A 22,397-nucleotide genomic window follows, 5' to 3' on the forward strand; every position below is an offset into this window, starting at 1 on the left:
TCGACTTCCACCAAAGCGATATCCATCATCTCATCGAAAGACGGGACACCTTTGCCTCTATCAATGCCTTTGGGTGTATTGGTGGTGTTGTGCAAAAGTACAGAGAGCGCTCTCCCCCAGCAAGAGATGGGAAGAGAGCAGCTACAAGAATTTCTATGCGTGAGGGTTGCAGAGGTTCAAACCCCTTTTAATGTTGCACAAGGGGTTACCACAATGGAAAAAAGGTCATTACGGCGGTGATTAGACTGATACAGAGCTATCATACCTAATTCTGGTAGTTAGGACAAAACGCATTAAATGCACTGCTAGGTGTCATGTGGAGGTTGAAACCCAACATGCTTGTTGTGTCGCTTATCGAGCTACCTCCTAATAGCATGACACGTCATCAAGACGGGTGTCAATAAAGGTAATCTCCTCTTTCAACAAGCTGACACGCACGGGATACGTCCACCTAAGCACCTGTGGGCTCGACACCTCACTAATCAGTGGCTAGCTGGTCAGAGAGGCAAAGCACTGGTGTTGGCGGGAAACCCATGCCTGAAGGGCTTGCCGGGGGTTGACCTACCGGCCCGTTCCTGTCGAAGTTGATTGGTTCTGTTATGAAACTTGAGCCATGTTCCAATGCTTGGTCTTCTTAACTCCCTCCTCGATCTCGCGAAGAGCGGCTTCTCTAGCTTAGCTGCATGTGAGACTTGGCACTTGACACAAAATTCGCAGCGCGCCTGTGCATAAGTTATGGCGGCAAACACTCATGTTTGTTGCACCGACAACAATGTGCGGCCAATCACACGGCCGGACCTACGTCCATCACGGAGTGTTGATGTCACCATATGATGATTCACCGGTGACTCATTTGGCATTCTTCTTAGATGAACTCCTTCGAAAGAAGTCCATTTTCCTATGAACAAATTTCTGAAAAAATTGACCCACAAAATTTTGTTAACAAAACTTCGCAAGATTGATATCAAATACTCAAAAGGATGTCTAGAGGCTATATCAAGCATTCAAACTACTTGGAACTCATAGAATTCAACATGCATACTCATTTACAGTAGCACCAATAGTAGCTAATTACTCAAAATATAAACCACTAGAACAAAAACTAATTGGAGCAATGGGGGAGTCACATACCAAGTAGCAATCATAATAAACCATCTAGTGTTGCTTCTGAAATTAAATTGAAAAGTGCATGTTTACTTGCCACAAAATCTGATATTGATGATCTAGATTTCAGCAAATCTGTTTGCTATGCTTTTGTGTGCAAAGAGGCATTATTTTCATTCAAGGACGTGCCTTCCTCTTTGCCTCCTGTTGTCACTAACATTTTGCAGGAGTTCGCTGACGTCTTTCCAGAAGACGTGCCACCGGGATTACCACCTATTCGAGGGACTGAGCATCAGATTGACTTAATTCCCGGTGTATCATTACCCAACCGTGCACCATACCGTACCAATCCAGAGGAGACGAGGAGATTATGCGTCAAGTACAAGAGCTGCTCGACAAAGGTTATATACGTGCATCCCTTAGTCCTTGTGCTGTTCCTATCATTTTAGTGCCGAAAAAGGATGGTACGTTGCGTATGTGTGTTGATTGTAGAGGCATTAATAATATTACTATTCGTTATCGTCATCCTATTCCTAGGCTAGATGATATGCTTGATGAATTGAGTGGCTCTACAATATTCTCCAAAGTTGATTTGCGTAGTGGCTACCATCAAATTCGTATGAAATTGGGAGATGAATGGAAAACAGCATTTAAAACTAAGTTTGGATTATATGAGTGGTTAGTCATGCCTTTTGGGTTAACTAATGCACCTAGTACTTTCATGAGATTAATGAACGAAGTTTTACGTGCTTTCATTGGACGATTTGTGGTAGTTTACTTTGATGACATATTGATTTATAGCAGATCTTTGGAAGAACATTTGGAACATTTACGTGCTGTTTTTATTGCTCTACGTGATGCACGTTTGTTTGGTAACCTTGGGAAGTGCACCCTTTGCACCGACCGAGTATCTTTTCTTGGCTATGTTGTTACTCCACAGGGAATTGAAGTTGATAAAGCCAAGATTGAAGCTATTGAGAGTTGGCCGCAGCCCAAAACGGTCACACAAGTGAGGAGTTTTCTTGGCCTCGCTGGATTCTATAGGCGTTTTGTGAGAGATTTCAGCACCATTGCTGCACCTCTCAATGAGCTTACAAAGAAAGATGTGCCTTTTCTTTGGGGTACCGCACAGGAAGAAGCCTTCACGGTATTGAAAGATAAGTTGACACATGCTCCTTTACTCCAACTTCCTGATTTTAATAAGACTTTTGAGCTTGAATGTGATGCTAGCAGAATTGGATTAGGAGGTGTGTTATTACAAGATGGCAAACCTGTTGCATACTTTTCTGAAAAAATGAGTGGGCCTAGTCTCAATTATTCTACTTATGATAAAGAATTATATGCTTTTGTTTGGACTTTAGAAACATGGCAACATTATTTATGGCCCAAAGAATTTGTTATACATTCTGATCATGAATCTTTGAAACATATTAAAAGTCAAGCTAAACTGAATCGTAGACATGCTAAATGGGTTGAATTCATTGAGACTTTCCCTTATGTCATTAAACACAAGAAGGGAAAAGAAAATGTTATTGCTGATTCATTGTCTCGTCGCTATACTATGCTTTCACAACTTGACTTCAAAATATTTGGTTTGGAGACCATCAAAGATCAATATGTGCATGATGCTGATTTTAAAGATGTAATGCAGAATTGTAAAGAAGGAAGAATGTGGAACAAGTTTGTTGTTAACGATGGATTTGTGTTTCGTGCTAACAAGCTATGCATTCCAGCTAGCTCCGTTCGTCTTTTGTTGTTGCAGGAGGCGCATGGAGGAGGATTAATGGGACACTTTGGCGTGAAGAAGACGGAGGACGTACTTGCTACACATTTCTTTTGGCCAAAGATGAGACGGGATGTTGAGCGTTTTATTGCTCGCTGCACTACATGTCAAAAAGCTAAGTCACGACTCAATCCTCATGGTTTATATATGCCTTTGCCTGTACCTAGTGTTCCTTGGGAGGATATATCTATGGACTTTGTTTTAGGTTTACCTCGAACAAAGAAGGGGAGGGATAGCATATTTGTTGTCGTGGATAGATTCTCGAAAATGGCACACTTTATACCATGTCATAAAAGTGATGATGTTGTTAATGTTGCTGATTTGTTCTTTCGTGAAATTATTCGCTTGCATGGTGTGCCAAATACTATTGTTTCAGATCGTGATACTAAATTTCTTAGTCACTTTTGGAGATGTTTATGGGCTAAGTTGGGGACTAAACTGCTTTTTAGTACTACTTGTCACCCCCAAACTGATGGACAAACTGAAGTACTCAATAGAACGTTGTCTACTATGCTTAGGGCTGTTTTGAAGAATAATAAGAAAATGTGGGAGGAATGCTTGCCTCATATTGAATTTGCTTATAATCGTTCATTGCATTCTACTACTAAGATGTGCCCTTTTGAAGTTGTGTATGGTTTCCTACCTCGTGCACCTATTGATTTGTTGCCTCTTCCATCTTCGGAGAAGGTTAATTTTGATGCTAAACAACGTGCTGAATTGATTTTAAAAATGCATGAGTTAACTAAGGAAAACATTGAGCGCATGAATGCTAAATATAAACTTGCTGGAGATAAGGGTAGAAAACATGTTGTGTTTGCACCTGGAGATCTTGTTTGGTTACATTTGCGTAAGGATAGATTTCCTGATTTGCGCAAATCAAAGTTAATGCCACGTGCTGATGGTCCCTTTAAGGTGTTAGAGAAAATAAATGATAATGCATATAAACTTGAGCTGCCTGCAGATTTTGGGGTTAGTCCCACTTTTAACATTGCAGATTTGAAGCCTTATGTGGGTGAGGAAAATGAACTTCCGTCGAGGACGACTTCATTTCAAGAAGGGGAGGATGATGAGGACATCAATACAATTGTTACACCCACAGCCCCTACTGCTATACATACTGGACCAATTACTAGAGCTCGTGCACGCCAACTAAATTACCAGGTACTTTCGTTTCTTGGTAATGATTCTAATGTTCATGAGAATATGATGCTGCCTAAATTGGATACATTTGTTTTGCTTACAAATGAAGGGCCTAGCTTGGAGAAGGATGAACATTGGAGCAAGAACAAGCATGGAGATGATGGCATGCGCAAGGGGAACAAGAACGGAGTTACAAGTGATGATTTCAGGACTTTGAAGCCACCATAATGGGTGCATGAAGCCTTGGACGAAATATACAACATGCCACTTCATAAATTTCGTCCCGAGGCTATTTTAGGTGCTGCGTCACCTTATTATTGGGCCAGGCCCATGTAATTTCGAAATACATAAGTATAGGCTATTTTTAGAGTCCGTATGTGTGGGGAAACAAGAGATAGGGTTGATTTCGGACCCCTCCACCAAGGGCCACGAAATTCCCCCCTCTTCCTCCATATATACAGCCCTTAGGGCATCGTTTAGACTTTGGGTTTTGTTTAGATTAAAAGTTCGCCATGGCTGCAACTTCGCGTACTTCGTTTGTGTTCAACGACCAGACAAAGGCGTCACAGAACCCCACCTTGATCAATAAAGCTTTCATCTTATATTCGCAATATCCAGATTGCAATCTTAGTTTCTTGCTTGTTCTTCGTTTGCTCGCAGGAAACAGACCCTCGTGGTCAGGTTGATCGTGCTCCGGCGTGGTCAATAACCTCTCGGAGTTGGTTTAGCGATTGCTAAGGCGCGACGTCCTCGCACGTTCGTAGTCGGATCGTCAAAGTCGACTGCCACCAAAGCGATATCCACCATCTCATCGAAAGACGGGACACCTTTGCCTCTATCAGATTCTATAGGCGTTTTGTGAGAGATTTCAGCACCATTGTTGCACCTCTCAATGAGCTTACAAAGAAAGATGTGCCTTTTCTTTGGGGTACTGCACAGGAAGAAGCCTTCACGGTATTGAAAGATAAGTTGACACATGCTCCTTTACTCCAACTTCCTGATTTTAATAAGACTTTTGAGCTTGAATGTGATGCTAGTGGAATTGGATTAGGAGGTGTGTTATTACAAGATGGCAAACCTGTTGCATACTTTTCTGAAAAATTGAGTGGGCCTAGTCTGAATTATTCTACTTATGATAAAGAATTATATGCTCTTGTTCGGACTTTAGAAACATGGCAACATTATTTATGGCCCAAAGAATTTGTTATACATTCTGATCATGAATCTTTGAAACATATTAAAAGTCAAGCTAAACTGAATCGTAGACATGCTAAATGGGTTGAATTCATTGAGACTTTCCCTTATGTCATTAAACACAAGAAGGGAAAAGAAAATGTTATTGCTGATACATTGTCTCGTCGCTATACTATGCTTTCACAACTTGACTTCAAAATATTTGGTTTGGAGACCATCAAAGATCAATATGTGCATGATGCTGATTTTAAAGATGTAATGCAGAATTGTAAAGAAGGAAGAATGTGGAACAAGTTTGTTGTTAACGATGGATTTGTGTTTCGTGCTAACAAGCTATGCATTCCAGCTAGCTCCGTTCGTCTTTTGTTGTTGCAGGAGGCGCATGGAGGAGGATTAATGGGACACTTTGGCGTGAAGAAGACGGAGGACGTACTTGCTACACATTTCTTTTGGCCAAAGATGAGACGGGATGTTGAGCGTTTTATTGCTCGCTGCACTACATGTCAAAAAGCTAAGTCACGACTCAATCCTCATGGTTTATATATGCCTTTGCCTGTACCTAGTGTTCCTTGGGAGGATATATCTATGGACTTTGTTTTAGGTTTACCTCAAACAAAGAAGGGAAGGGATAGCATATTTGTTGTCGTGGATAGATTCTCGAAAATGGCACACTTTATACCATGTCATAAAAGCGATGATGCTGTTAATGTTGCTGATTTGTTCTTTCGTGAAATTATTCGCTTGCATGGTGTGCCAAATACTATTGTTTCAAATCGTGATACTAAATTTCTTAGCCACTTTTGGAGATGTTTATGGGCTAAGTTGGGGACTAAACTGCTTTTTAGTACTACTTGTCACCCCCAAACTGATGGACAAACTGAAGTAGTCAATAGAACGTTGTCTACTATGCTTAGGGCTGTTTTGAAGAATAACAAGAAAATGTGGGAAGAATGTTTGCCTCATATTGAATTTGCTTATAATCGTTCATTGCATTCTACTACTAAGATGTGCCCTTTTGAAATTGTGTATGGTTTCCTACCTCGTGCACCTATTGATTTGTTGCCTCTTCCATCTTCGGAGAAGGTTAATTTTGATGCTAAAGAACGTGCCGAATTGATTTTAAAAATATATGAGTTAACTAAGGAAAACATTGAGCGTATGAATGCTAAATATAAACTTGCTGGAGATAAGGGTAGAAAACATGTTGTGTTTGCACCTGGAGATCTTGTTTGGTTACATTTGCGTAAGGATAGATTTCCTGATTTGCGCAAATCAAAGTTAATGCCACGTGCTGATGGTCCCTTTAAGGTGTTAGAGAAAATAAATGATAATGCATATAAACTTGAGCTGCCTGCAGATTTTGGGGTTAGTCCCACTTTTAACATTGTAGATTTGAAGCCTTATTTGGGTGAGGATGATGAACTTTCGTCGAGGACGACTTCATTTCAAGAAGGGGAGGATGATGAGGACATCAATACAATTGTTACACCCACAGCCCCTGCTGCTATACATACTGGACCAATTACTAGAGCTCGTGCACGCCAACTAAATTACCAGGTACTTTTGTTTCTTGGTAATGATTCTAATGTTCATGAGAATATGATGCTGCCTAAATTTGATACATTTGTTTTGCTTACAAATGAAGGGCCTAGTTTGGAGAAGGATGAACATTGGAGCAAGAACAAGCATGGAGATGATGGCATGCGCAAGGGGAACAAGAACGGAGTTACAAGTGATGATTTCAGGACTTTGAAGCCACCATAATGGGTGCATGAAGCCTTGGACGAAATATACAAGATGCCACTTCATAAATTTCGTCCCGAGGCTATTTTAGGTGCTGCATCACCTTATTATTGGGCCAGGCCCATGTAATTTCGAAATACATAAGTATAGGCTATTTTTAGAGTCCGTATGTGTGGGGAAACAAGAGATAGGGTTGATTTCGGACCCCTCCACCAAGGGCCACGAAATCCCCCCCTCTTCCTCCATATATACAGCCCTTAGGGCATCGTTTAGACTTTGGGTTTTGTTTAGATTAAAAGTTCGCCATAGCTGCAACTTCGCGTACTTCGTTTGTGTTCAACGACCAGACAAAGGCGTCACAGAACCCCACCTTGATCAATAAAGCTTTCATCTTATATTCGCAATATCCATATTGCAATCTCAGTTTCTTACTTGTTCTTCGTTTGCTCGCAGGAAACAGATCCTCGTGGTCACATTGATCGTGCTCCGGCGTGGTCAATAACCTCTTGGAGTTGGTTTAGCGATTGCTAAGGCGCGACGTCCTCGCACGTTCGTAGTCGGATCGTCAAAGTCGACTGCCACCAAAGCGATATCCATCATCTCATCGAAAGACGGGACACCTTTGCCTCTATCAGTCACGGCCCGTTACGGGTTACCTGAATTAGGCCTAGTAGCATCATTCGAGACGTCCAGTATGATTCCAGCCCGATGTAACTTCCGGCCCATGTCTGGCCCATGATGTCTTTCTGCCCAGATGAGGCCCTTCGTAAATCTTGTCCCATTAACGGCTGAAAGTGCGTTATATCGACTAGAGGGGGGGTGAATAGGCGATTTTTATGAAAGTCTTCAAAACGTGGAAGTTATGAAGACAAACAGTAGAGATATGCCTATTACTATGCAGTGAAAGTTAGACTACACTAGGCAAGCCATGGTCAAGTATCAACAGAGTGAAAGCACAGTGACAAATAGTTGTAGTGTAATTAGGATCAGGTAGGAAGATACTATGAAGCAAAACAGATCATACACTCACGTTGTGAAGACAAAAGATAGAACAGACATGCAATGACTTCACAATGAGTGATCAGTAAGTAAAAGGAAGTGAAGATGAAACCAGTGACTCGTTGAAGACAATGATGTGTTGGACCAGTTCCAGTTGCTGTGACAACTGTACGTCTGGTTGGAGCGGCTAGGTATTTAAACCTTAGGACACACAGTCCCGGACGCCCAGTCCTGAACACGCAGCTCAGGACACCAAGTCATCACCGTATTCTCCTTGAGCTAAGGTCACATAGTCCTCGCCCAATCACTCTGATAAGTCTTGAAGGTAGACTCCCAAACCTTCACAGACTTCGTTCACTGGCAATCCACAATGTCTCTTGGATGCTCTGAACGCGACGCCTAACCGTCTGGGGATGCACAGTCCTCAAGTGTAATAAGTCTTCAGATCACACAGACAAGAAGACTTAAGTGATGCCCAATGTTCTCTGGCTCTGGGTGGTTAGGGCTTTTCTCCTCGCTAGGAATTTTCTCTCAAAGGCTTCGAGGTGGGTTGCTCTCAAACGACAAAAGCCGTGCACTGAAATCTGAGCAGCCAACCGTTTATGGTTGTAGGGAGTGGGCTATTTATAGCCACTTGGCAACCCGACCTGATTTGTCCGAAATGACCCTGGGTCACTAAGGAACTGACACGTGTCTCAACGGTCAGATTTCAAACTCTCATGGCAACTTTACTTGGGCTACAAGCAAAGCTGACTTGTCCGGCTCTGGACAAGATTCACTCTCATTGTCTTCACTCGAAGACATAGGTTTTTGGTTTAGGCATCACTTCAGTCATTCTGACTGGTTCTCCTGGACCCCACTTAACAGTACGGTGGTTCCTATGACTCAACACAAAAACAAAAAGAACTACGAAAGTTCTAAGTCTTCGAGCTCCATAGGCTTCATAATGTGTCTTCTTTTGTCATAGTCTTCAATGTGAATATCTTCATATACCACCTTTGGCTTCAATGTCTTCATACATTTTTAGGGGTCATCTCTGGTAGTGAAACCGAATCAATGAGGGACTTCTACTTGTGTTATCCTGCAATTCTCACAAACACGTTAGTCCCTCAACTAGGTTTGTCGTCAATACTCCAAAACCAACTAGGGGTGGCACTAGATGCACTTACAATCTCCCCCTTTTTGGTGATTGATGACAAACTAGTTGAAGTTTTCAACGGGGAATATAGTCTGTGAAATTGTAAAGGATAAGGAATTGTCTTCATAAGTTGCAAGGGCTCCCCCTGAAGATGTGCATATAAGTTAATTTGCTTTTGGAATGCAAATGCACATGGCAGGTTGTACTTGTGGAGATCCACTTCAGCTTATGATGACAATCCACTATGCATGTGAAAGTATATGAAGATAATGACATGCATAATGGAAAATGGACGTCTGCAGAATGAGATAAGTGCGGAATTTATCTTCACAAAACAGGGTGGCAAACAAGTAGCAGACGACCATCGAGTTTTAGTGTTACAACTCAAAGAACCAAATGAAGCAAAAACGAGAGTTGTAAGCACGAAGCAAAATATAGCAAAACATAAAGCACCCGCCCATATGGACCCGCTTGAAGACTATCAACCCATATGCTTCTCCCCCTTTTGTCAGCAAGGACCAAAAAGGTTTGAAGACATAGAGTGTCTATTCGTTCCCAAAAGCAGCAGGGTCGTTGGAGGTGTTTGGCGGTGCAGAAGAGCTTGTGATGTAGGGTGGAACCCTATAGCGACGATCTTTCACGTTTGGAGTGGGATCCCTCGAAGAACACGATGAACACGGGAAAGAACAGAGAGAAATCACAAGGGGAAACACTCAAGAACAAGTCCAATCACACATCCACTAGACAATCAAACACATAAGATCACAAGGTACATGAACAACAAAGAGAAAGATACAAAGTAGAGTTCGTCCCAAATCCTATGAAGGAGATGAGGGCTTGAATCCTAGAAGGATCTTCTCACATGGAGGTCTTGAACTCCTTGGGAGTGGTAGTCTCTCTCTCTCTCTCTCTCTCTCTCAAGAGTAGACGTAGGAGCAAAGCTCACCTAAGAATGAGCTATCATATTTGCTAACCCTAAAAATGGGGAGGAGGAGGTCCATTTATAGTCTAGTGGGCGAAGGGGTAAGTAAGGGGGCGAATGGGTACATGGGCCTCGGCCCGAAACGTTGCACGCAGGCAAGGCCCGGATGATCCGGATGAGGGTCCGGATGATCCGGCCATCGTCCGGATGATCCGGGAGGGGGCCCGGATGATCCGGCTTCACATGAGGCCTTCGGGTGTCTTCGGATGCAATTATCCGGATGATCCGGAGGGGTACCCGGATGATCCGGCTGAGCCCGGATGATCCGGACGGCGGTCCAGATGTCCGGCCTGGCTCCTGCAGCCGCTCCGTCTTCTTCTCCTTTCTTCCGTCTTCTCTTCCATGCTTCCCTCGCTGATGAGGACATCAATACAATTGTTACACCCACAGCCCCTGCTGCTATACATACTGGACCAATTACTAGAGCTCGCGCACGCCAACTAAATTACCAGGTACTTTCGTTTCTTGGTAATGATTCTAATGTTCATGAGAATATGATGCTGCCTAAATTGGATACATTTGTTTTGCTTACAAATGAAGGGCCTAGCTTGGAGAAGGATGAACATTGGAGCAAGAACAAGCATGGAGATGATGGCATGCGCAAGGGGAACAAGAACGGAGTTACAAGTGATGATTTCAGGACTTTGAAGCCACCATAATGGGTGCATGAAGCCTTGGACGAAATATACAACATGCCACTTCATAAATTTCGTCCCGAGGCTATTTTAGGTGCTGCGTCACCTTATTATTGGGCCAGGCCCATGTAATTTCGAAATACATAAGTATAGGCTATTTTTAGAGTCCGTATGTGTGGGGAAACAAGAGATAGGGTTGATTTCGGACCCCTCCACCAAGGGCCACGAAATTCCCCCCTCTTCCTCCATATATACAGCCCTTAGGGCATCGTTTAGACTTTGGGTTTTGTTTAGATTAAAAAGTTCGCCATAGCTGCAACTTCGCGTACTTCGTTTGTGTTCAACGACCAGACAAAGGCGTCACAGAACCCCACCTTGATCAATAAAGCTTTCATCTTATATTCGCAATATCCAGATTGCAATCTTAGTTTCTTGCTTGTTCTTCGTTTGCTCGCAGGAAACAGACCCTCGTGGTCAGGTTGATCGTGCTCCGGCGTGGTCAATAACCTCTCGGAGTTGGTTTAGCGATTGCTAAGGCGCGACGTCCTCGCACGTTCGTAGTCGGATCGTCAAAGTCGACTTCCACCAAAGCGAAATCCACCATCTCATCGAAAGACGGGACACCTTTTCCCCTATCATTATACCATGTCATAAAAGCGATGATGCTGTTAATGTTGCTGATTTGTTCTTTCGTGAAATTATTCGCTTGCATGGTGTGCCAAATACTATTGTTTCAGATCGTGGTACTAAATTTCTTAGCCACTTTTGGAGATGTTTATGGGCTAAGTTGCGGACTAAACTGCTTTTTAGTACTACTTGTCACCCCCAAACTGATGGACAAACTGAAGTAGTCAATAGAACGTTGTCTACTATGCTTAGGGCTGTTTTGAAGAATAATAAGAAAATGTGGGAGGAATGCTTGCCTCATATTGAATTTGCTTATAATCGTTCATTGCATTCTACTACTAAGATGTGCCCTTTTGAAGTTGTGTATGGTTTCCTACCTCGTGCACCTATTGATTTGTTGCCTCTTCCATCTTCGGAGAAGGTTAATTTTGATGCTAAACAACGTGCTGAATTGATTTTAAAAATGCATGAGTTAACTAAGGAAAACATTGAGCGTATGAATGCTAAATATAAACTTGCTGGAGATAAGGGTAGAAAACATGTTGTGTTTGCACCTGGAGATCTTGTTTGGTTACATTTGCGTAAGGATAGATTTCCTGATTTGCGCAAATCAAAGTTAATGCCACGTGCTGATGGTCCCTTTAAGGTGTTAGAGAAAATAAATGATAATTGATAGAGGCGAGGGTCCCGATCTTTCGATGAGATGATGGATATCGCTTTGGTGGAAGTCGACTTTGACGATCCGACTACGAACGTGCGAGGACGTCGCGCCTTAGCAATCGCTAAACCAACTCCGAGAGGTTATTGACCACGCCGGAGCACGATCAACCTGACCACGAGGGTCTGTTTCCTGCGAGCAAACGAAGAACAAGCAAGAAACTAAGATTGCAATCTGGATATTGCGAATATAAGATGAAAGCTTTATTGATCAAGGTGGGGTTCTGTGACGCCTTTGTCTGGTCGTTGAACACAAACGAAGTACGCGAAGTTGCAGCTATGGCGAACTTTTAATCTAAACAAAACCCAAAGTCTAAACGATGCCCTAAGGGCTGTATATATGGAGGAAGAGGGGGGGAATTTCGTGGCCCTTGGTGGAGGGGTCCGAAATCAACCCTATCTCTTGTTTCACCACACATACGGACTCTAAAAATAGCCTATACTTATGTATTTCGAAATTACATGGGCCTGGCCCAATAATAAGGTGACGCAGCACCTAAAATAGCCTCGGGACGAAATTTATGAAGTGGCATCTTGTATATTTCGTCCAAGGCTTCATGCACCCATTATGGTGGCTTCAAAGTCCTGAAATCATCACTTGTAACTCCGTTCTTGTTCCCCTTGCGCATGCCATCATCTCCATGCTTGTTCTTGCTCCAATGTTCATCCTTCTCCAAGCTAGGCCCTTCATTTGTAAGCAAAACAAATGTATCCAATTTAGGCAGCATCATATTCTCATGAACATTAGAATCATTACCAAGAAACGAAAGTACCTGGTAATTTAGTTGGCGTGCACGAGCTCTAGTAATTGCTCCAGTATGTATAGCAGCAGGGGCTATGGGTGTAACAATTGTATTGATGTCCTCATCATCCTCCCCTTCTTGAAATGAAGTCGTCCTCGACGGAAGTTCATCTTCCTCACCCAAATAAGGCTTCAAATCTGCAATGTTAAAAGTGGGACTAACCCCAAAATCTGCAGGCAGCTCAAGTTTATATGCATTATCATTTATTTTCTCTAACACCTTAAAGGGACCATCAGCACGTGGCATTAACTTTGATTTGCGCAAATCAGGAAATCTATCCTTACGCAAATGTAACCAAACAAGATCTCCAGGTGCAAACACAACATGTTTTCTACCCTTATCTCCAGCAAGTTTATATTTAGCATTCATGCGCTCAATGTTTTCCTTAGTTAACTCATGCATTTTTAAAATCAATTCAGCACGTTGTTTAGCATCAAAATTAACCTTCTCTGAAGATGGAAGAGGCAACAAATCAATAGGTGCACGAGGTAGGAAACCATACACAACTTCAAAAGGGCACATCTTAGTAGTAGAATGCAATGAACGATTATAAGCAAATTCAATATGAGGCAAGCATTCCTGATGAGGACATCAATACAATTGTTACACCCACAGCCCCTGCTGCTATACATACTGGACCAATTACTAGAGCTCGTGCACGCCAACTAAATTATCAGGTACTTTCGTTTCTTGGTAATGATTCTAATGTTCATGAGAATATGACGCTGCCTAAATTGGATACATTTGTTTTGCTTACAAATGAAGGGCCTAGCTTGGAGAAGGATGAACATTGGAGCAAGAACAAGAATGGAGTTACAAGTGATGATTTCAGGACTTTGAAGCCACCATAATGGGTGCATGAAGCCTTGAACGAAATATACAAGATGCCACTTCATAAATTTCGTCCCGAGGCTATTTTAGGTGCTGCGTCACCTTATTATTGGGCCAGGCCCATGTAATTTCGAAATACATAAGTATAGGCTATTTTTAGAGTCCGTATGTGTGGGGAAACAAGAGATAGGGTTGATTTCGGACCCCTCCACCAAGGGCCACGAAATTCCCCCCTCTTCCTCCATATATACAGCCCTTAGGGCATCGTTTAGACTTTGGGTTTTGTTTAGATTAAAAGTTCGCCATAGCTGCAACTTCGCGTACTTCGTTTGTGTTCAACGACCAGACAAAGGCGTCACAGAACCCCACCTTGATCAATAAAGCTTTCATCTTATATTCGCAATATCCAGATTGCAATCTCAGTTTCTTGCTTGTTCTTCGTTTGCTCGCAGGAAACAGACCCTCGTGGTCAGGTTGATCATGCTCCGGCGTGGTCAATAACCTCTCGGAGTTGGTTTAGCGATTGCTAAGGCGCGACGTCCTCGCACGTTCGTAGTCGGATCGTCAAAGTCGACTTCCACCAAAGCGAAATCCACCATCTCATCGAAAGACGGGACACCTTTGCCTCTATCAAGTGGTATGAGATTTCCAGGTTGCTCTGTGAGATTTTACAGTTTTTCGTAGTTTAAACCGAGTCTGTTCTTCATACCTACAGTCCACGAAAAAGCCACACAAAAAAAAATTAGGGTTAGTTCATCATATCCGAACCAATCTGAGCCTTTGCATAATCTTTTTAGGGTTTTGCTTTGTTGAATTTGCGGTTGCATCGTCGGTCTAGTTGCTGGTCTTAGAGTCTAGTCTTTTAGAGTTTCGAGTTCTGGTCATAAGTTGTCACGCCGCCGCCGCACCATCATCATCGCCCCTGCCATCTACCACCACCGCTCCGAATTCGTATACATATACCACCACCAATCCGTGCCCATATACCACCACCGATCCATATCCATATACTACCACCGCTACCACCACCGCTGCCATATACCACCACCATATATCCACCACCAATCCGAGTTCCTTGCTTATTAGGTTTGTTTTCGGGATCCATCTAGATTCCGATTCGTGTTTCCTTGCCGGAGTAGGTTTCGGGAAAAAAAAAGAGTCGGGTAGCCACGCTCCGTTTAGGCCCAAAATTTTTCGAAAACGCATTTTTCGAAAAAAATTCTGGCTATCCTATTTTTAGGTGTTTCTGAGTGTTTTGAGACAGGTGCCATTATAGGAAGTTTTTTTTGACCCGTTTCCAGTTTTTGGGTCCGGGCAGTCGAAAAAAAAAATTCGAACAAAAAAAAATTTCGTGCCCATCCTGTCAGTTTGACCTAGGAAGAGTTTTGAGACACTCGCCACTATAGTGCTTTTTCGCAAAAAAAAAAAGAGAGCGAAAAGAAAAATTTCAGAGTGTGCTTTTCCCTTGTTTACGTGCCGCGCCGTGATTTTGTTGGTGTTCTAGGCTCGCGTCTCTAGCACAGTCTAGCCTAGGACCAGCACAGTACCGTCGTTGAGCGTTTATTCAACTTTGCATCTCTGAATTGATTATTGCTGACCCTTTTTGCTACCATACTATAAGCCTTCCCAGCTCCACATACATCTACGTCGTGTGTTCGACTCTCCCTGGTAATCGCTCTATCCAAGCTTTGAGAGTTTTTGACTACAACGGTTGCCGATCACCGCCTGCTGCTGGGTAAGAACTGGTAAGAATTTGAGATTTGCTTGACGGATTTGTGATACACCACCACCACTTCTTAGTAGTCTGTAGGATCATATTCTTGTGTGTTTCTATTGCTGCTAACCATGCCAGGATCACAAGCCGACGAGATTGACTGGGAGAACTTATCGAACAAGGAGCTTCATGATAAGTTTCAGCAAATGATGACTGAACAGGTACAAGATGTGCGAACAATTTTGAATGGCCTTGAGAAGACGTTCGAAACAAAGCTCGATAACAGATTTAATGAACTGCTTGCGCGTCTTCCACCACCGGCTGCACCTGTCGCACCTCTGCAACAACAACAACTACGCCCCCTTCCGAATCAGTATGGACGAGCACAGCGTGTTCCTATTGAGACAGGACAAACTTCTGGTGCCGCTGCTACTGCTGTTGGTGCTTCTTTGGCTCCTGCTACTGCTCCTGTTGGTACCCAGGAGGATGATGAGTATGCGGGTGATTATGAGGATGAGGTTGATCAAAATCAGATCTACGAGCAGCCACCAGCACCACCACCAGCAGGTCGACCTCAGGTATATATTCGTCATGGTAGGCCTGCACCACCACCTCAGGTACGCGATGATGTCCATATTCCTAAACTGAAATTGAATATTCCACCATTTGAGGGTAGATATGTTCCAGATATATATCTTACTTGGGAGTTAGAAACTGAACAACGATTTACATGTTTACAATATCCTGAGGAGAGACGAGTTGCTGCTGCTGTTTGTGCTTTCACTAGTTTTGCATGTGTATGGTGGTCTGAACATTGTAGATTATATCCTATTCCAACTACTTGGGCTGCTTTGAAAACTGCTATGCGTACGCGTTGGGTTCCACCATATTATCAACGTGAATTGCTTCAAAAATTGCAGCGTTTAAGACAAGGAAAAAATTCTGTAGAAGAATATTATCAGGAATTACAAACTGCATGATTAGATGTGGTATTGTTGAGGAGAATGAAGCTATGCTTGCACGTTTTCTGGGTGGATTAAATAGAGAGATTCAGACCATTCTAGACTATAAGGAGTATACTAATATCACTCGTTTATTCCATCTTGCTTGTAAAGCTGAACGTGAAGTGCAGGATCGACAAGCATTGGGGCGAACTAACTTTTCTGCAGGCCGACCTTCATCATGGACACCACGTGCATCTTCTACTTCAACTGCACCAGCACTTCCATCAGGTGCCACCTCCAGCCGTGATACAAGAAAACAGGCACAACAACCATTATCTGCCAAGAGCGCACCTGCGGGGCCTACACAGCGTTCTTCTTCTTCCATAGCATCAACAGGGCACACAAGTGATATTATTTGTCGTCGTTGTAAGGGAGGAGGTCATTATGCGAGAGAATGCAAATCTCCGCGTGTGATGATTGCTACCGCGGATGGTGGATATGAGTCCGCTAGTGACTATGATGAGGAGACATTAGCTCTTATTACACGTGAAGAACATGGTGGAGATGATTCTGATCATGAGACGCAATACATGGCTCCTGAAGACGCTGACAGGTATGAATGTTTAGTTGCTCAACGTGTTTTGAGTGTGCAGGTCACACAAGCTGAGCAAAATCAGAGGCACAATTTGTTCCATACCAAGGGAGTTGTGAAGGAACGTTTTGTGCGCGTCATAATAGACGGAGGGAGCTGCAACAACTTGGCTAGCATGGAGATGGTGGAGAAGCTTTCTCTCACCACAAGACCACATCCACATCCTTACTACATCCAATGGTTCAACAACAGCGGCAAGGTTAAGGTAACACGTACTGTTCGTGTGCATTTTAGTATCTCTACATATGCTGATTATGTTGATTGTGATGTGGTACCTATGCAAGCATGTTCCTTATTACTTGGTAGACCATGGCAATTTGATAAAAATTCTGTACACCATTGTAGAAACAATCACTATACTCTTGTTCATAAGGATAAAAATATTACTTTGCTTCCTATGACTCCTGATTCCATTTTGAAAGATGATATTAATAGAGCTAATAAAGCACAACAGGAGAAGAATAAGAGTGAAAATCAGATTGTGGCAAAAGAATTTGAGCAACAAATGAAGCCTAATAATAAACCATCTAGTGTTGCTTCTGAAATTAAATTGAAAAGTGCATGTTTATTTGCCACCAAATCTGATATTGATGAGCTAGATTTCAGCAAATCTGTTTGCTATGCTTTTGTGTGCAAAGAAGCATTATTTTCATTCGAGGACGTGCCTTCCTCTTTGCCTCCTGCTGTCACTAACATTTTGCAGGAGTTCGCTGACGTTTTTCCACAAGACGTGCCACCGGGATTACCGCCTATTCGAGGGATTGAGCATCAGATTGACTTAATTCCCGGTGCTTCACTGCCAAACCGTGCACCATACCGTACCAATCCAGAGGAGACGAAGGAGATTATGCATCAAGTACAAGAGCTTCTCGACAAAGGTTATATACGCGAATCCCTTAGTCCTTGTGCTGTTCCTATTATTCTAGTGCCGAAAAAGGATGGTACATCACGTATGTGTGTTGATTGTAGAGGCATTAATAATATTACTATTCGTTATCGTCATCCTATTCCTAGGCTAGATGATATGCTTGATGAATTGAGTGGCTCTACAATATTCTCCAAAGTTGATTTGCGTAGTGGCTACCATCAAATTCGTATGAAATTGGGAGATGAATGGAAAACAGCATTTAAAACTAAGTTTGGATTATATGAGTGGTTAGTCATGCCTTTTGGGTTAACTAATGCACCTAGTACTTTCATGAGATTAATGAACGAAGTTTTACGTGCTTTCATTGGACGATTTGTGGTAGTCTATTTTGATGACAACTGATTTATAGCAGATCTTTGGAAGAACATTTGGAACATTTACGTGCTGTTTTTATTGCTCTACGTGATGCACGTTTGTTTGGTAACCTTGGGAAGTGCACCTTTTGCACCGACCGAGTATCTTTTCTTGGCTATGTTGTTACTCCACAGGGAATTGAAGTTGACAAAGCCAAGATTGAAGCTATTGAGAGTTGGCCGCAGCCCAAAACGGTCACACAGGTGAGGAGTTTTCTTGGCCTCGCTGGATTCTATAGGCGTTTTGTGAGAGATTTCAGCACCATTGCTGCACCTCTCAACGAGCTTACAAAGAAGGATGTGCCTTTTGTTTGGGGTACCGCACAGGAAAAAGCCTTCACGGTATTGAAAGATAAGTTGACACATGCTCCTTTACTCCAACTTCCTGATTTTAATAAGACTTTTGAGCTTGAATGTGATGCTAGTGGAATTGGCTTAAGAGGTGTGTTATTACAAGATGGCAAACCTGTTGCATACTTTTCTGAAAAATTGAGTGGGCCTAGTCTGAATTATTCTACTTATGATAAAGAATTATATGCTCTTGTTCGGACTTTAGAAACATGGCAACATTATTTATGGCCCAAAGAATTTGTTATACATTCTGATCATGAATCTTTGAAACATATTAAAAGTCAAGCTAAACTGAATCGTAGACATGCTAAATGGGTTGAATTCATTGAGACTTTCCCTTATGTCATTAAACACAAGAAGGGAAAAGAAAATGTTATTGCTGATGCATTGTCTCGTCGCTATACTATGCTTTCACAACTTGACTTCAAAATATTTGGTTTGGAGACCATCAAAGATCAATATGTGCATGATGCTGATTTTAAAGATGTAATGCAGAATTGTAAAGAAGGAAGAATGTGGAAGAAGTTTGTCGTTAACGATGGATTTGTGTTTCGTGCTAACAAGCTATGCATTCCAGCTAGCTCCGTTCGTCTTTTGTTGTTGCAGGAGGCGCATGGAGGAGGATTAATGGGACACTTTGGCGTGAAGAAGACGGAGGACGTACTTGCTACACATTTCTTTTGGCCAAAGATGAGACGGGATGTTGAGCGTTTTATTGCTCGATGCACTACATGTCAAAAAGCTAAGTCACGACTCAATCCTCATGGTTTATATATGCCTTTGCCTGTACCTAGTGTTCCTTGGGAGGATATATCTATGGACTTTGTTTTAGGTTTACCTCGAACAAAGAAGGGGAGGGATAGCATATTTGTTGTCGTGGATAGATTCTCGAAAATGGCACACTTTATACCATGTCATAAAAGCGATGATGCTGTTAATGTTGCTGATTTGTTTTTTCGTGAAATTATTCGCTTGCATGGTGTGCCAAATACTATTGTTTCAGATCGTGATACTAAATTTCTTAGCCATTTTTGGAGATGTTTATGGGCTAAGTTGGGGACTAAACTGCTTTTTAGTACTACTTGTCACCCCCAAACTGATGGACAAACTGAAGTAGTCAATAGAACGTTGTCTACTATGCTTAGGGCTGTTTTGAAGAATAATAAGAAAATGTGGGAGGAATGCTTGCCTCATATTGAATTTGCTTATAATCGTTCATTGCATTCTACTACTAAGATGTGCCCTTTTGAAGTTGTGTATGGTTTCCTACCTCGTGCACCTATTGATTTGTTGCCTTTTCCATCTTCGGAGAAGGTTAATTTTGATGCTAAACAACGTGCTGAATTGATTTTCAAAATGCATGAGTTAACTAAGGAAAACATTGAGCGTATGAATGCTAAATATAAACTTGCTGGAGATAAGGGTAGAAAACATGTTGTGTTTGCACCTGGAGATCTTGTTTGGTTACATTTGCGTAAGGATAGATTTCCTGATTTGCGCAAATCAAAGCTAATGCCACGTGCTGATGGTCCCTTTAAGGTGTTAGAGAAAATAAATGATAATGCATATAAACTTGAGCTGCCTGCAGATTTTGGGGTTAGTCCCACTTTTAACATTGCAGATTTGAAGCCTTATTTGGGTGAGGAAGATGAACTTCCGTCGAGGACGACTTCATTTCAAGAAGGGGAGGATGATGAGGAATCAATACAATTGTTACACCCACAGCCCCTGCTGCTATACATACTAGACCAATTACTAGAGCTCGTGCACGCCAACTAAATTACCAGGTACTTTCGTTTCTTGGTAATGATTCTAATGTTCATGAGAATATGATGCTGCCTAAATTGGATACATTTGTTTTGCTTACAAATGAAGGGCCTAGCTTGGAGAAGAATGAACATTGGAGCAAGAACAAGCATGGAGATGATGGCATGCGCAAGGGGAACAAGAACGGAGTTACAAGTGATGATTTCAGGACTTTGAAGCCACCATAATGGGTGCATGAAGCCTTGGACGAAATATACAAGATGCCACTTCATAAATTTCGTCCCGAGGCTATTTTAGGTGCTGCGTCACCTTATTATTGGGCCAGGCCCATGTAATTTCGAAATACATAAGTATAGGCTATTTTTAGAGTCCGTATGTGTGGGGAAACAAGAGATAGGGTTGATTTCGGACCCCTCCACCAAGGGCCACTGATGAGGACATCAATACAATTGTTACACCCACAGCCCCTGCTGCTATACATACTGGACCAATTACTAGAGCTCGTGCACGCCAACTAAATTACCAGGTACTTTCGTTTCTTGGTAATGATTCTAATGTTCATGAGAATATGATGCTGCCTAAATTGGATACATTTGTTTTGCTTACAAATGAAGGGCCTAGCTTGGAGAAGGATGAACATTGGAGCAAGAACAAGCATGGAGATGATGGCATGCGCAAGGGAAACAAGAACGGAGTTACAAGTGATGATTTCAGGACTTTGAAGCCACCATAATGGGTGCATGAAGCCTTGGACGAAATATACAAGACGCCACTTCATAAATTTCGTCCCGAGGCTATTTTAGGTGCTGCGTCACCTTATTATTGGGCCAGGCCCATGTAATTTCGAAATACATAAGTATAGGCTATTTTTAGAGTCCGTATGTGTGGGGAAACAAGAGATAGGGTTGATTTCGGACTCCTCCACCAAGGGCCACGAAATTCCCCCCCTCTTCCTCCATATATACAGCCCTTAGGGCATCGTTTAGACTTTGGGTTTTTGTTTAGATTAAAAGTTCGCCATAGCTGCAACTTCGCGTACTTCGTTTGTGTTCAACGACCAGACAAAGGCGTCACAGAACCCCACCTTGATCAATAAAGCTTTCATCTTATATTCTGATGAGGACATCAATACAATTGTTACACCCACAGCCCCTGCTGCTATACATACTGGACCAATTACTAGAGCTCGTGCACGCCAACTAAATTACCAGGTACTTTCGTTTCTTGGTAATGATTCTAATGTTCATGAGAATATGATGCTGCCTAAATTGGATACATTTGTTTTGCTTACAAATGAAGGGCCTAGCTTGGAGAAGGATGAACATTGGAGCAAGAACAAGCATGGAGATGATGGCATGCGCAAGGGGAACAATAACGGAGTTACAAGTGACGATTTCAGGACTTTGAAGCCACCATAATGGGTGCATGAAGCCTTGGACGAAATATACAAGATGCCACTTCATAAATTTCGTCCCGAGGCTATTTTAGGTGCTGCGTCACCTTATTATTGGGCCAGGCCCATGTAATTTCGAAATACATAAGTATAGGCTATTTTTAGAGTCCGTATGTGTGGGGAAACAAGAGATAGGGTTGATTTCGGACCCCTCCACCAAGGGCCACGAAATTCCCCCCTCTTCCTCCATATATACAGCCCTTAGGGCATCGTTTAGACTTTGGGTTTTGTTTAGATTAAAAGTTCACCATAGCTGCAACTTCGCGTACTTCGTTTGTGTTCAACGACCAGACAAAGGCGTCACAGAACCCCACCTTGATCAATAAAGCTTTCATCTTATATTCGCAATATCCAGATTGCAATCTCAGTTTCTTGCTTGTTCTTTGTTTGCTCGCAGGAAACAGACCCTCGTGGTCAGGTTGATCGTGCTCCGGCGTGGTCAATAACCTCTCGGAGTTGGTTTAGCGATTGCTAAGGCGCGACGTCCTCGCACGTTCGTAGTCGGATCGTCAAAGTCGACTTCCACCAAAGCAATTCAC

The sequence above is a fragment of the Triticum aestivum genome, chromosome 1A (assembly GCF_018294505.1).
Source record: "Triticum aestivum cultivar Chinese Spring chromosome 1A, IWGSC CS RefSeq v2.1, whole genome shotgun sequence".
In the NCBI taxonomy this organism is placed as follows: Eukaryota; Viridiplantae; Streptophyta; class Magnoliopsida; order Poales; family Poaceae; genus Triticum; species Triticum aestivum.